This window comes from Erythrolamprus reginae, chromosome 6, assembly GCF_031021105.1.
Source record: "Erythrolamprus reginae isolate rEryReg1 chromosome 6, rEryReg1.hap1, whole genome shotgun sequence".
In the NCBI taxonomy this organism is placed as follows: domain Eukaryota; kingdom Metazoa; phylum Chordata; class Lepidosauria; order Squamata; family Dipsadidae; genus Erythrolamprus; species Erythrolamprus reginae.
In genome coordinates this window covers 10,072,034-10,089,125 of record NC_091955.1, presented here as the reverse complement: position 1 = coordinate 10,089,125, position 17,092 = coordinate 10,072,034, and the positions used below count along the sequence as shown (strand labels likewise).

At 43.2% G+C, this 17,092-nt stretch overlaps 1 protein-coding gene across 1 annotated transcript in view; it reads left to right on the top strand.

Annotated features, from left to right (window-relative positions):
* The window catches only part of CCDC91 (coiled-coil domain containing 91), a 168,151-nt gene that overhangs the window by 97,862 nt on the left and 53,197 nt on the right, over positions 1-17,092 (top strand). The gene's annotated exons all lie outside the window — the stretch shown is intronic.

The following is a 17,092-nucleotide window of genomic DNA, read 5'->3' as shown; positions in this document are numbered from 1 at the left end:
GGAGCGGTTAATATTAAGTTTGAATCTGTTGTGTGCTCTTGTGTTGTTGCGGTTGAAGCTGAAGTAGTCATTGACAGGTAGAACGTTGCAGCATAGGATCTTGTGGGCAATACTTTGATCGTGCTTTAGGCGACGTAGTTCTAAGCTTTCTAGACCTAGGATTGATAATCTGCTTTCGTAGGGTCTTCTGTTTCTTCCACTCCTTGGTTGGGTGGAGTCTGGGTAACTAAATGGAGCTGAGCATTTGATGGCCAGATGGCTTTTCCTATCGCCAATGCAGAGCACAGTGCTCAGGTAACGCCCCAGTTTATTTGCAGAAGAACTCCTTCCAAAATCAGAACAAACCCTTTTTGCCTTCGGGGTTATCTGATCCTTTGCCCAGTGTTTCCCAACCTTGGCCACTTGAAGATATCTGGACTTCAACTTCCAGAATTCCCCAGCCAGCGAATGCTGGCTGGGGGATTCTGGGAGTTCAAGTCCAGATATTGTCAAGTGGCCAAGGTTGGGAACACTGCTTTGCCAAAGGGAATTGAGATTCCCTTTCCCCTAGGCTTTTACAATTTTATGCATGGTATGTCTGTATGTATGTTTGGTTTTTTTATATTCATGGGTTTTTAATCGTTTTTAGTATTGGAGTATTACTGTACGCTGTTTTATGATTGCTGTTAGCCGCCCCGAGTCTTCAGAGAGGGGCGGCATATAAATAGATAGATAGATAGATAGATAGATAGATAGATAGATAGATAGATAGATAGATAGATAAATAAGGTAGGACATCCTGCAGATCTATAGTCCTTTTACCTCGTTAGCTGAAAGGTCCACCTGTATTTTTCTCCAGTGCAGTGAAACCATCATAAATAGAAGTGGTGAAATCCATTTTTTTTAACCTACCGGTTCTATGGGTGTGGGTTGGTGGGCACGGCTTGATAGGCATGGCAGGGGAAGGATACTGCAAATTCCACATTCTCTCCCCACTCCTGGGGGAAGGATACGGCAAAATCTCTATTCCCACCCTACTCTGGAACCAGCCAGATGTGGTATTTGCTGGTTCTTTTCTAAGAGGTTTGTAAGGGGCGTGCATAAGCGCACCATTGTGCCTATCATCCTATTGTCTTCTTTTATCATTATTTACTTCTTATGTTATGCTTATACAAACTACAACCCTATACTTGTTCGACAAAATTGTTCGAGTCTACGGAGAGGGGCGGCATACAAATCTAATTAAGTAAGTAAGTAAGTAAGTAAGTAAGTAAGTAAGTAAGTAAGTAAGTAAGTAAACAAACAAACAAACAAACAAACAAAAATAAAAGTAAATAAATAAGTAAGTAAAAAAATCCATGGAAGTGCTATTCTTGTTAGAAGAGAAGGCTGCCTAAGTCACAGGTGTGACTAAGGCACAGGTGAACTAGTCTACCTCTTTTTCATCTTCCTGAAAGGCCTCCTGAAACATGTTGATTGACCAAAGCCATGATGGGCAGTGGAAGTCAGTATCATTGGGTACATCCAAGGATAGCCATGGCTTATGGAAGAGGACAAGTTGGAATGAAGAGTAAATAAATGAAGGGGATGGATGGATGGATGGATGGATAGATGGATAGGTAGGTAGGTAGGTAGGTAGGTAGGTAGGTAGGTAGATAGATAGATAGATAGATAGATAGATAGATAGATAGATAGATAGATGATGGATGGATGGATGGAGGGAGGGAGGGAGGGAGGGAGGGAGGGAGTGGGCAAAAAAATGGAAACACTTGACTTTTTGGCATTATAATGTTTGATGCCAGTTCAGATAAATCAAAACTTGACATATTTTAATGTTTTTTTTAAATTCTGTTATTTGATGTTTTTTTAAACTACCTTCTGTTATTACAGAAATTTAAGGAAATTGGTTATAATCTTCTAGAAAGGGCAGACCTCTCAGACTTTCGAAGAGGCCAAATTTTTGGTGCTCGAATGGCAGGCGCTAGTGTCACAGAAAGTGCCCGAATGTTTGGTGTTTCAAGATTCATGTCTCAAAAGTCATGACTGCTTTTGAAAGAGAAGGGAAAACGTCCTCAGCCAAGAAGCACAGGTCTGGTCGAAAGTCGAAGTGGTCTGAGAGAGACCGTTGGACTCTAAAGAGAATTGTTAGAGCGGATTGCAAGACCGCAGCTCCTAAAATCACTGCAGAGCTCAATAGATACGTACAGAACCCAGTTTCCACAAAAACCGTTCGAAGGGAGCTTCACAAACCTGGATTGCACTACTGCGCCAGGAGTTGTGTTGAATTATGCAAGTGCTAATGGAAAATACGTGGAATGAAGGGGAAGAGGCTGTGGATGAAAAAAAAATAGACTGAAGAATATGATTGCTGCGAACCATGAGGATGAGAGGAAGGTATCTTACAATGTTTGAACAGGAAAAATATCCTCGGAAAATTGGCAAAGAGGTCACGAACGAAGAAATATTGAAAAAGGCAAAGAAAATGCGAAGTCTTATTTAATGTAGTTTTTTTTTAAAAAAAAATTGGAGGTAGATGAAAAGAGCTAAACAAGGAGCTTTCAGCAGAGTTATTAGAATTAAAAATGAAAGTAATGAGTGAAATGAGTGAATCATCAAAAGGGGTACTTTGGAGATTGATGACTAACAAGGATGTGCTGATTATACAAATGACAGGTACACTTGTAAACGTTTGTGTCAAGGAAGAATGGAAGAAAATACCTACAAGGGCTTGTGAGAATATAGAAAAAGGATAATAACTCTGCAACCGTTCAAATTATTTTGTGAAAGGCTTGACAACTACAAACATACTACAGGCCAGAGGTGGGTTCCTTCCGATTTGCACCAGTTCAACTAAACTAGTAGCGACCTGCTGACATCATGATGACATCACAACACCGGGTTGGTCGGTGCTGGTCCGTGGGCGCTGCCATCTTTTTTTTTGTTTGTTTGATTTTTTTAAAAATTCATTTTTCTTCTGAGCATGTGCAGAAGCCAGGTTTCCGGCACTGTGCATGGAGTCGCCATTTTGTTTTCGGCTTTTTAATTTTTTTAAAAAATATTGGCGCTGCGCACGCACACGTGCCCAAGGCAGGCTCAGGCAGCCCAGGAAGAAGCGAACCAACAGTGAAGTAAGTTAGGGCCCACCCCTACTACAGGTAGTCCTCGACCTACAACTATTTGTTTAGTGACTGAACTTACAACATTTTAAAAAGGGACATTTTTCACACGCCCCTTGCAACATCTTCATAGTCACGTGATCAAACTACAGGTTTTTGGCAAATGGTTCGAATTTATGACGGTTTAAGTGTCCCGGGGTCATGTGACTGCCTTTTGCGACCTTCTGACAGGTAAAGTCTTGCACTGGCTGCCGATCAGTTTCCGGTCACAATTCAAAGTGTTGGTAATGACCTAGACCGGACCAGACTACCTCCGGGACTGCCTTCTGCCGCACGAATCCCAGCAACCGATTAGGTCCCACAGAGTTGGCCTTCTCCGGGTCCCGTCGACTAAGCAATGCCATCTGGCGGGATCCAGAGGAAGAGCCTTCTCTGTGGCAGCCCCGGCCCTCTGGAATCAACTCCCCCCGGAGATTAGGACTGCCCCCACCTGCCTTGCCTTTCGTAAGCTCTTGAAAAACCACCTATGTCACTAGGCATGGGAAATTGATATACCCCTCAGTTATTATGATTTATGTATGGTTTATGTGGGTTGTATGATTGTTTTTTATTATAAGGGTTTTAAATACTGTTTTTAATATTGGATTTGTACTCTGTATATTACTTGCTGTGAGCCGCTCCGAGTCTCCGGAGAGGGGCGGCATACAAATCTAATAAATAATAATAATAATAGTAAAAGTCAGAAGCCGGATTCATTTAAGAACAGTCTTGAGTCAGAACTGAAAAAGCTTCCTGGGTGAGAAGGGAAAGGTCTTCAAGGAAAGAAAGTCCAGTCGTCTCTTGAAAAAGCATCTTTGGGACATCTTTGATTTAGCTTTACTAGATAAATGGTCAAAGCAATGGAAACTGCAGTTTAATGTCTCCAAATGTAAAATAATGCACTTGGGGAAAAGGAATCCTCAATCTGAGTATTGTATTGGCAGTTCTGTGTTAGCAAAAACTTCAGAAGAGAAGGATTTAGGGGTAGTGATTTCTGACAGTCTCAAAATGGGTGAGCAGTGTGGTCGGGTGGTAGGGATAGCAAGTAGGATGCTTGGCTGCATAGCTAGAGGTATAACAAGCAGGAAGAGGGAGATTGTGATCCCCTTATATAGAGCGCTGGTGAGAGCACATTTGGAATATTGTGTTCAGTTCTGGAGACCTCACCTACAAAAAGATATTGACAAAATTGAACGGGCTATAAGAATGGTGGAAGGTCTTAAGCATAAAACGTATCTGGAAAGACTTAATGAACTCAATCTGTATAGTCTGGAGGACAGAAGGAAAAGGGGGGACATGATCGAAACATTTAAATATGTTAAAGGGTTAAATAAGGTTCAGAAGGGAAGTGTTTTTAATAGGAAAGTGAACACAAGAACAAGGGGACACAATCTGAAGTTAGTTGGGAGAAAGATCAAAGGCAACATGAGAAAATATTATTTTACTGAAAGAGTAGTAGATCCTAGGAACAAACTTCCAGCAGACGTGATTGGTAAGTCCACAGTAACTGAATTTAAACATGCCTGGGATAAACATATATCCATCCTAAGATAAAATACAGGAAATAGTATAAGGGCAGACTAGATGGACCATGAGGTCTTTTTCTGCCGTCAGTCTTCTATGTAACCAGGGCCTGGATGACTGAAAAACTCCATAGACCGTGGATGGCGAACCTTCCCTAAAGGGAAGTGTGCCAATAATTGATTACTTAAGTGTATGTGGGCAAATTGTATTGAAAGGCATCAGTTTTGACCTTCTAAAGAGCTGTGAAAACTTGGCTGTTCACCCAGCTTTGGGGTAGGATGGAAATGAACCAGCAAACACAGAATTGGTGAAATGTTGGAGTGGAATACATGATATTCTGTGTGGTTTTGTGGGTTTATATTTATTTTGTTCTTATGAAACAGGGCTGCGAGTATGACACGCTATGATTATCGGGTATAATATAGGTGGCCATTACAAATTTTATAAACAAATATAGAGAAATTAAATGGACTGGACGGTTGTGTTGAGCGGATGTCGGAAATAACTGATGAAAAATTGAAAATGATCGTAGAAATAGTTCCATCTTAGAAATTGGGGGCGGGGGAGAGATGGAATTGCAAGAAGGTTTTGGAACATTCCAAATTGAATTAGCTGAACGTGCTGTGTCAGGAACCGAGTGGAATCTGTTCATACAAACTCTACCAAGAAATCTACCATATTTTTTGGACCATAAGACTATAACCGTCTTTTGCCGCGTGAATCCCAGCGACCAATTAGGTCCCACAGAGTTGGCCTTCTCCGGGTCCTGTCAACTAAACAATGTTGGTTGGTGGGCCCCAGGGGAAGAGCCTTCTCTGTGGGACCTAATCGACCACTGGGATTCGTGCAGCATAGGATTATTGATTGATTGATTGAGATTTGATTTGATTTGATTTGATTTGACTTGACTTGACTTGACTTGACTTGACTTGATTTGATTTGATTTGATTTGTATGCCGCCTCTCTCCGTAGACTCGGGGCGGCTAACAACAGTGGTAAAAACAACATGTGACAATCCAATACTAAAACAGCTAAAAACCCTTATTATAAAACCAATCATACATACAAACATAACATGCATAAATTGTAGCAGCCTAGGGGGAAAGAATATCTCAGTTCCCCCATGCCTGACGGCAGAGGTGGGTTTTAAAGAGCTTACGAAAGGCAAGGAGGGTGGGGGCTATTCTAATCTCTTGGGGGAGTTGGTTCCAGAGGGCCGGGGCCACCACAGAGATGGCTCTTCCCCTGGGTCCCGCCAAACGACATTGTTTAGTTGACGGGACCCGGAGAAGGCCAACTCTGTGGGACCTAACTGGTCGCTGGGATTCATGCGGCAGAAGGTGGTCCCGGGATGGTAGGCACGCTGGTGCACTTATTTACGCCCCTTACTAACCTCTTAGGAATCGGGTGAGGTCAACAGTGGATAATCTTGACTACTGTAATGCTCTCTACATGGGGCTACATTTGAAAAGTGTTCGGAAACTTCAGATCGTGCAGAATGCAGCTGCGAGAGCAATCATGGGCTTTCCCAAATATGCCCACGTCACACCAACACTACGCAGTCTGCATTGGTTGCCGATCAGTTTCCGGTCACAATTCAAAGTGTTGGTTATGACCTATAAAGCACTTCATGGCACCGGACCAGATTACCTCAGGGACCGCCTTCTGCTGCACGAATCCCAGCGACCAGTTATGTCCCACAGAATGGGTCTTCTCCAGATCCTGTCAACAAAACAATGTCGTTTGGCGGGGCCCAGGGGAAGAGCCTTCTCTGTGGCGGCCCCGGCCCTCTGGAACCAACTCCACCCAGAGATTAGAATTGCCCCCACCCTCCTTGCCTTTCGTAAGCTGCTTAAAACCCACCTCTGCCGCCAGGCATGGGGGAATTGAGATACACTTTCCCCCTAGGCCTTTACAATTTTATGCATGGTATGTCTGTATGTATGTTTGGTTTTTTTATAATAATGGGTTTTTAACTGTTTTTAGTATTGGGTTATTGTTATATGCTGTTTTATTACTGCTGTTAGCCGCCCCGAGTCTGCGGAGAGGGGCTGCATACAAATCCAATAAATAATAATAATAATAATAATAATAATAATAATAATAATAATAATCTAAGGGTAAAGTTTTTGGGGTTTGGTGATGAAACAACAGAGTCCGATAATGCGGGCTCAGTCATATTGTCTGAAGATGCTCACAAGTGATATATTTATTTATTTATTTATTTATTTATTTATTTTATTTATTACTTAGATTTGTATGCCGCCCCTCTCCGAAGACTCGGGGCGGCTCACAACATGTAAAAAACAAATCATAAGCAATCAGACAAATTTAAAATATTTAAATATTTAAAAAACCCCATATGCTAACAGTCACACACACAGACATACCATGCATAAATTAAACGTGCCCGGGGGAGATGTTTCAGTTCCCCCATGCCTGCCGACAAAGGTGGGTTTTAAGGAGTTTACGGAAGGCAGGAAGGGCAGGGGCAGTTCTAATCTCCGGGGGGAGTTGGTTCCAGAGGGCCGGGGCCGCCACAGAGAAGGCTCTTCCCCTGGGGCCCGCCAACCGACATTGTTTAGTTGACGGGACCCGGAGAAGGCCCACTCTGTGGGACCTAATCGGTCGCTGGGATTCGTGCGGCAGGAGGCGGTCTCGGAGATATTCTGGTCCGATGCCATGAAGGGCTTTAAAGGTCATAACCAACACTTTGAATTGTGACCGGAAATTGATCGGCAGCCAATGCAGACTGCGGAGTGATGGTGAAACATGGGCATACCTAGGTAGGCCCATGACTGCTCTCGCAGCTGCATTTTGCACGATCTGAAGTTTCCGAACACTTTTCAAAGGTAGCCCCATGTAGAGAGCATTACAGTAGTCGAATCTCGAGGTGATGAGGGCATGAGTGACTGTGAGCAATGAGTCCCGGTCCAGATAGGGCCGCAACTGGTGCACCAGGCGAACCTGGGCAAACGCCCCCCTCGCCACAGCTGAAAGATGTTGTTCTAATGTGAGCTGTGGATCGAGGAGGACGCCCAAGTTGCGGACCCTCTCTGAGGGGGTCAATGACTCCCCCCCCCCAGGGTGATGGACGGACAGATGGAATTGTCCTTGGGAGGCAGAACCCACAGCCACTCCGTCTTATCCGGGTTGAGCTTGAGTCTGTTGACACCCATCCAGGCCCCAACAGCCTCCAGGCACCGGCACATCACTTCCGCCGCTTCGTTGACTGGGCATGGGGTGGAGATGTAAAGCTGGGTATCATCCGCATATTGATGATACCTCACCCCATGTCCTTGGATGATCTCGCCCAGCGGTTTCATGTAGATGTTGAATAGCAGGGGGGAGAGGACCGACCCCTGAGGCACCCCACAAGGGAGAAACCTAGGAGTCGACCTCTGACCCCCCACTAACACCGACTGCGACCGGCCAGAGAGGTAGGAGGAGAACCACTGAAGGACAGTGCCTCCCACTCCCAACCCCTCCAGCCGGTGCAGAAGGATACCATGGTCGATGGTATCGAAAGCCGCTGAGAGGTCAAGGAGCACCAGGACAGAGGATAAACCCCTGTCCCGGGCCCGCCAGAGATCATCCATCAACGCGACCAAAGCGGTTTCCGTGCTGTAACCGGCCCTGAAACCCGACTGCTGGGGACCTAGATAATCGGCTTCTTCCAAGGATATATGTTTGAAGTTGTCTTCAAAAGGCAAATTGTTGTGGCTGAAAGGAAGAGATCAGACCTCGCTGTCTCCTGGATTTATCATCAACCAGTTGGTTCACAAAAATGGATTCAGGGTTGAAGTCTACAGAATCATAATATGACTTGCCCAGAGCTGGTATGGATGTGAGATTGAATTAAATTTAATTAACTGGGTGATAAATAGCAACGGCGGGAGTGCAGACACTCAGAAAATTAATTACGGTTTACAAGTCTGAGTGGAGATAATTAATTGATTGTGACTCAGGGCGGAACTGTGATCTCACACCAGCAACCCCAGAAGGAAATTTAGGAATAGAAAATGCAGTAATTCTAAAAATGGGATTGCATTCTTCTGCCCCCTTTAAATCCTCAAGGAATTTTTATTGAAGAACATTCTCGACCAGTAAATCTTACTAGGAGTTGTTGTGTCTTTTTGGTACAACATTTTGTTTTTTTTAAAAAAATCCTTTAAAAATAGAATGGAAGAAAAGACCCATAAAACCAGCCATAATCTTGTCTCGTTTGTTGAAAATGCCAGCATCCATGCTCTTAAAGACATCAGTGTAGGAGGGAAATTGTTTAATGGGGCAGTCCTTGCCTTTTTCAACATTTGTTTAGCAGTAATTGATTGCAAAAAAACACACCACACATAGAGGGATATAAATTTAGACTTCTAAGGCATCTGGAAGGCATTGATTTCTTGAATCTGAAATAGTATCTCCCGTGGAGTTAATTAATTCCCATCAAATACATACATAATACCCAGACATTTTTAAGCTATTGAGAACATTTCTTTTTCTTTGCTTGGGAGAGAGCAACCGAAACATGGTTCATTTTGAGGTTACAACGGCGCTGAAAAAATTACAACCAGTTTATTTATTATTATTTATTTATTACTTAGATTTGTATGCCGCCCCTCTCCGAAGACTCGGGGCGGCTCACAACACGTGGAAACAAATCATAAATAATCTAAACAGATTTAAAATATTTAACGATTTAAAAAAGACCCCATATACTAACAGACATACACTCAGGCATGCCATATATAAATTAAACATGCCCAGGGGAAGATGTTTCAGTTCCCCCATGCCTGACGGCAAAGGTGGGTTTTAAGGAGTTTTCGGAAGGCAGGAAGAGTAGGGGCAGTCCTAATCTCCGGGGGGAGTTGGTTCCAGAGGGCCGGTGCCGCCACAGAGAAGGCTCTTCCCCTGGGGCCCGCCAACCGACATTGTTTAGTTGACGGGACCCAGAGAAGGCCCACTCTGTGGGACCTAATCGGTCGCTGGGATTCGTGCGGCAGCTTGACAACTGACTCAGATTTAAATTATTTATTTACTTACTTACTTACTTACTTACTTACTTACTTACTTACTTACTTATTTACTTACTTACTTATTTACTTATTTATTAGATTTGTATGCCGCCCCTCTCCGTAGACTCGGGGTGGCTCACAACACAATAAAAACAGTTCCTGACAAATCTAATAATTTACAATTTAAAATTTAAAATAGTTAAAAAAACCCATTTTTAAGCAGACATACTTACAAGCATACCATACATAAATTATATAGGCCCAGGGGAGATATCTCAGTGCCCCCATGCCTGACGACAAAGGTGGGTTTTAAGGAGTTTACGAAAGGCAAGGAGGGTAGGGGCAGTTCTAATCTCTGGGGGAGCTGGTTCCAGAGAGTCGGGGCTGCCACAGAGAAGGCTCTTCCCCTGGGGCCCGCCAACCAACATGGTTTAGTTGACGGGACCCGGAGAAGGCCAACTCTGTGGGACCTAATCGGTCGCTGGGATTCGTGCAGCAGAAGGCGGTCTCGGAGATATTCTGGTCTGATGCCATGATAATAATAATAATAATAATAATAATAATAATAATAATAATAATAATAATACTTGTAAGCCACTTGGTCATGGCTTACAAGTGGAACACTCAAAAAGGAGACAGAAGGACTAACACTGGCGGCACAAGAACAGGCCATTAGAACAAATGCTGCCAAAGCCAGAATTGAACAATCAACAGACGATCCAAAGTGCAGACTCTGTAAAGAAACAGATGAAACAATCGATCACATACTCAGCTGCTGCAAAAAGATCGCACAGACTGACTACAAGCATAGACATGATGCTGTGGCACAGATGATCCACTGGAACCTGTGCCGGAACTACCATTTACCAGTGGCAAAGAACTGGTGGGATCATAAGCCCAAAAAAGTGGTCGAAAATGAGCAAGCAAAACTACTGTGGGACTTCCGACTTCAGACTGACCGAATTCTGAAGCATAACACACCAGACATTGTGATCGTGGAGAAAAAGAAAGTATGGATCATCGACATCGCAATCCCAGGGGACAGCAGAATTGAGGAGAAGCAGCTAGAGAAATTAGTGAAATACGAAGATCTAAAAATCGAGCTGCAACGACTCTGGCATAAGCCAGTGAAAGTGATCCCAGTGGTACTTGGCACGCTGGGCGCAGTACCAAAGGATCTCAGCGGACATTTGAAAACCATCAGAATTGACAAAACCTCCATCTGTCAATTGCAAAAGGCCGCTTTACTGGGATCGGCAAACATAATTCGCCGCTACATCACGCAGTCCTAGGTGCTTGGGAAGCGCCCGACTGGTGATGAAATACGAAATCTAGCATAGTGATCTCGTTTGCTGTGTTGTTCTGACATAATAATAATAATAATAATAATAATAATAATAATAATAATAATAATAATAATAATAATAATAATAATAGTTGTTGTTGTTGTTGTTGTTGTTGTTGTTGTTATTATTATTATTATTAATTAGATTTGTATGCCGCCCCTCTCCGAAGACTCGGGGCGGCTCACAACAATAATAATAACAATATACAATGTAATAAATCTAACATTAAAAATTATCAAAAACTCATCATGATGGTTGCAATGTGATCTCCTTTTTGTGACCTTCCAACAAGCAGAGTCATTGGGGAAAGTCAGATTCACTTAACAACCGGGTTGTTAACTCAACAACTGCAACGATTCATTTAACAAGTGTGGTGAGAAAACTCGTAAACTGGGGCAAAGTCCACTTAACCAATGTCCTGCTTAACAGCAGAATGTTGTTTCTGCTTAACAACAGAAATTTGGGGCTCAGTTGTAGTCTTAAGTCAAGGGCCGCCTGTAATACGTTGGTGTGGCTAACTTCTTTGCTTACCATTTTACCTTTTTGTTTTAATTTGTTTTAAATTGCCGCGGTAGTGCAGTGGTTAGAATGCAGTACTGAAGGTCTATACAGTGGTACCTCTACCTACAAACGCCTCTACTTGCGAACTTTTCTAGATAAGAACCGGGTGTTCAAGATTTTTTTGCCCCTTCTCAAGAACCATTTTCCACTTACAAATCTGAGCCTCCGAAACTGTAACTGGAAAAGGCAGGGAGAATCCTCCGTGGGGCCTCTCTAGGAATCTTCTGGGAGAAAACAGGGCTGGAAAAGGCGGGGAGAATCCTCTGTGGGGCCTCTCTAGGAATCTCCTGGGAGGAAACAGGGCCGGAAAAGGCGGGGAGAATCCTCTGTGGGGCCTCTCTAGCAATCTCCTGGGAGGAAACAGGGCCAGAAAAGGCGGGGAGAATCCTCTGTGGGGTCTCTCTAGCAATCTCCTGGGAGGAAACAGGGCCAGAAAAGGTGGGGAGAATCCTCTGTGGGGTCTCTCTAGCAATCTCCTGGGAGGAAACAGGGCCGGAATAGGTGGGAAGAAGCCTCTCTAGGAATCTCCTGGGAGGAAACAAGGCCAGAAAAGGCGAGGAGAAGCCTCTGTGGGGCCCCTCTAGGAATCTCCTGGGAGGAAATAGGACTGGAAAAGGCGGGGAGAAGCCTCCACGGGGCCTGGCCTCTCTAGGAATCTCCTGGGAGGAAACAGGGCTGGAAAAGGCGGGGAGAAGCCTCTGTGGGGCCTGGCCTCTCTAGGAATCTCCTGGGAGGAAACAGGGCCAGAAAAGGCAGGGAGAAGCCTCTGTGGGACCTCTCTAGGAATCTCCTCGGAGGAAACAGGCCTGGAAAAGGTGGGGAGAAGCCTCCGTGGGACCTTTCTAGGAATCTCCTGGGAGGAAACAGGGCTGGAAAAGGTGGGGAGACGCCTCCTTGGAGCCTGGCCTCTCTAGGAATCTCCTGGGAGGAAACAGGGTTGGAAAAGGTGGAAGAAGCCTCCGTGGGGCCTCTCTAGGAATCTCCTGGGAGGAAACAGGGCCCCCACTATCCCTGTGGTTTCCCCAATCGCACACATTATTTGCTTTTACATTGATTCCTATGGGAAAAAATTGCTTCTTCTTACAAACTTTTCTACTTAAGTACCTGGTCATGGAACGAATTAACGTCATAAGTAGAGGTACCACCATACCTCCCAAGGACCCAGGCTCATCATGACTCTGGAGCTAAACTTCTAATGATGACAATTGCATATGTATTAGACCAGAGCTCTTCAAACCTGGCAACTTTAAGACTTTTGGACGTCAACTCCCAGAATTCTCCAGCCAGCGAAGCCTTAAAGTTGCCAAATTTAGGTACCACTGCATTAGATCAACATCAACGGACTGAAGACCAGATTACATGTGCTACTTATAAGCAGATTGCCTGTAGATGTAGAATTTATAGGGATAAGTACAGTGAAATACAGGACTCATTTACACAAATTACAAAAGATTTTTTTTTAAAAGCATAATAGTTGTGCAAGTATTATTATTATTTTTAAAAAATATATTTTATTGGTTTTGCACATAAGGTTACATAAAACAAACATAAAACAGTGCACAGTGCATGTGCCCATCACCACCAATTGCGCGGGGTTCAAATATTTACTAGATTATGTTCTCCCTCCCCCCTTAGCTCTAATTTGCATTTATTTACTATTCAAAGAGTGATTGGAGTTTATTTTTCACATTTCCGTCACAAATTCTACTCAACGTATAATCTTTCATGTTATTCCATCGTACCATCCGCTTCTCCAGTTTATTTTCATCAAACTTGTTTAATCTTATTTCCATGATTTCAAAATGAATGTGATCAACCATGTACCAGTACCAGTTCTGTAATGTCCATTTTATAGACTCTTTCCAACCCAATGCCACTACCGCTTGAGCGCTTTCCAATGCTGCAGTTTTTATTTCTTTAAAATCTCTTCGTTCTCTTTGTTTAATTAATATTGCTATTTCTTTTGTAATTATCCAATTAATGTTTAGCATTTTATTTATTTCATTCTGCACTCCCTCCCAAAATTTCTGAACTTCAGCACACTCTCAGAACATATGCATGAAAATTCCTTTCCTTTGGCAACCATGCCAACAATTACCTTTCCCTTTCCCCTGGAAGTGTGCAAGTTGTGCTGGTGTATAATACCATTTATGTAAAAATTTTCTTCTCATCTCTTTAACTCTTAGAAACATAGAAACATAGAAGTCTGACGGCAGAAAAAGACCTCATGGCCCATCTAGTCTGCCCTTATACTATTTTCTGTATTTTATCTTAGGATGGATATATGTTTATCCCAGGCATGTTTAAATTCAGTTACTGTGGATTTATCTACCACGTCTGCTGGAAGTTTGTTCCAAGGATCTACTACTCTTTCAGTAAAATAATATTTTCTCATGTTGCTCTTGATCTTTCCCCCAACTAACTTCAGATTGTGTCCCCTTGTTCTTGTGTATACTTTCCTATTAAAAACACTTTCCTCCTGGACCTTATTTAACCCTTTAATATATTTAAATGTTTCGATCATGTCCCCCCTTTTCCTTCTGTCCTCCAGACTATACAGATTGAGTTCATTAAGTCTTTCCTGATACGTTTTATGCTTAAGGCCTTCCACCATTCTTGTAGCCCGTCTTTGGACCCGTTCAATTTTGTCAATATCTTTTTGTAGGTGAGGTCTCCAGAACTGAACACAGTATTCCAAATGTGGTCTCACCAGCATTCTATATAGCGGGATCATAATCTCCCTCTTCCTGCTTGTTATACCTCTAGCTATGCAGCCAAGCATCCTACTTGCTTTCCCTACCGCCTGACTGCACTGTTCACCCATTTTGAGACTGTCAGAAATCACTACCCCTAAATCCTTTTCTTTTGAAATATTTGCTAACACAGAACTGCCAATACAATACTCAGATTGAGGATTCCTTTTCCCCAAGTGCATTATTTTACATTTGGAAACATTAAACTGCAGTTTCCATTGCTTTGACCATTATCTAGTAAAGCTAAATCATTTACCATATTACAGACGCCTCCAGGAATATCAACCCTATTGCACACTTTAGAGTCATCGGCAAATAGGCAAACCTTCCCTACCAACCTTCCCCTATGTCACTCACAAACATATTAAACTCTTGTATTCTTAATCCTGTATATATATTCTACTATTTCTTTCATTTCATTTTCCTCTATTTGTGCAAGTATTATTTATGCACATTTATATATACAGTACATCTGCATAATGTTTGCATTAGATAATTATGCTAGTTATACAAGGGTATTATTTATACACAGGCATAGAAACAGTACATGTGCATAATGTTTGAATTAGCTAATTATAATAGCTATACAAGTGCTTTATTTATCTGCACACAGAATTTCTGCGTGAGGTTTGCAGTAGATAATTATACAAACCATAAATCTTTAGTAGTGTTACAACATATTAAACTCTATTTTTAATTTTTTTTTTCTGTTATATTTTTTCACTTATGGATAAGCACTTTGTTAGTCTGTTTTTGATTATGTATCTGGGTTTTCTCCCCCGCCCTTTTCTGTTCCTATTTTAAAAGTAATAAAGCATAAATAAATTTAAAAAACACATGAATTATACCAATGACATTAAGGCAGGGATCTGAAATCGTATTTAATATAGCTAAAAAAAGTCCATTTTAAAAACAGTCCCTGGCATGATTCTTTGCAGTGAAGTCACGATTTTTGAAGAGAATAGTAAGTTAATCAGAATAGAGCTGGGAGAGACTTTGGAGGTCTTCTAGTCTAGCCCCTTGCTCAAACAGGAGATCTATACTATTTCAGACAAGTGACTGTCCAGACTCTTCTTAAAAAACCCTAGTGATGAAGCACCCACAATGTCTGAAAGCAAGTTTATTTTATTTGTTTGTTTGATTTGTCAAATACATATTGGTGGTATACAAAGATATAATATTTAACATCGGTCGCAGTCGGTGTTAGTGGGGGGTCAGAGGTCGACTTCTAGGTTGCTCCCTTGTGGGGTACCTCAGGGGTTGGTCCTCTCCGCCCTGCTATTTAATATCTACATGAAACCGCTGGGTGAGATCATCCAAGGGCATGGAGTGAGGTATCATCAATATGCAGATGATACCCAGCTATACATCTCCACCCCTTGTCCAGTCAGTGAAGCAGTGGAAGTGATGTGCCGGTGCCTGGAGGCTGTTGGGGTCTGGATGGGTGTCAACAGACTCAAACTCAACCCTGATAAGACGGAGTGGCTGTGGGTTTTGCCTCCCAAGGACAATTCTATCTGTCCGTCCATCACCCCGGGGGGGGGGGAATCATTGAACCCCTCAGAGAGGGTCCGCAACTTGGGCGTCCTCCTCGATCCACAGCTCACATTAGAGAAACATCTTTCAGCTGTGGCGAGGGGGGCGTTTGCCCAGGTTCGCCTGGTGCACCAGTTGCGGCCCTATCTGGACCGGGAGTCACTGCTCACAGTCACTCATGCCCTCATCACCTCGAGGCTCGACTACTGTAATGCTCTCTACATGGGGCTACCTTTGAAAAGTGTTCGGAAACTTCAGATCGTGCAGAATGCAGCTGCGAGAGCAATCATGGGCTTCCCCAAATATGCCCATGTCTCACCAACACTCCGCAGTCTGCATTGGTTGCTGATCAGTTTCCGGTCACAATTCAAAGTGTTGGTTATGACCTATAAAGCCCTTCATGGCACCGGACCAGATTATCTCCGGGACCGCCTTCTGCTGCACGAATCCCAGCGACCAGTTAGGTCCCACAGAGTGGGCCTTCTCCAGGTCCCGTCAACTAAGCAATGTCATTTGGTGGGACCCAGGGGAACAGCCTTCTCTGTGGTGGCCCTGGTCCTCTGGAACCAACTCCCTGGGCAAACGCCCCCCCTCGCCACTGCTTGACTGGACATGGGGTGGAGATGTACAGCTGGAAGATAATGGAGATTGGCTTCCTGGCCCCCCCTCTTCCAAGTCACCCCACCTTCTTCTTTTTCCGAGGAAACTTCACTACCGGACTCTGTCGGCAATAAAACAGGCCTATGACATGTTGATGTTTCCCCTGCATCCACCTCCACATTCCTTGGGGCAGGAGCTGAGCCAGAGCCAACCACAACAACTTCCCATCCATTAATTCTTGTCCTGCCCCCTGGTCTTCTTTGTGGTAGCCCCCTTAAAAATCCTGGAATGCTGCTATCCTGTTAACCCTAGTGCTTTCTTTTCATTTCTGGTGTCTATTTGGAACTTAGTGCTTATAAACATAGATTGCTGGATTAGGTCTGAGTAACCTGTGTGTGACTTCACAACAGGGTCTCTTTGGTGTGCGTTGTGATGATTCCTCAAGCGCAGACTTCATTTTGAAAAAAATGTACCTGCCTTGTGAACACATGATTCAATCTATTTACATTATTTTCTTTGACTCACATTCCAGGAAATAGATTTTTCTTTCTTTTCTTTTCTTTAAAAAAAAAAACGAGAATCAAGGGAAACCACAGGGCTGTATTTATCTTTGACTCTACATC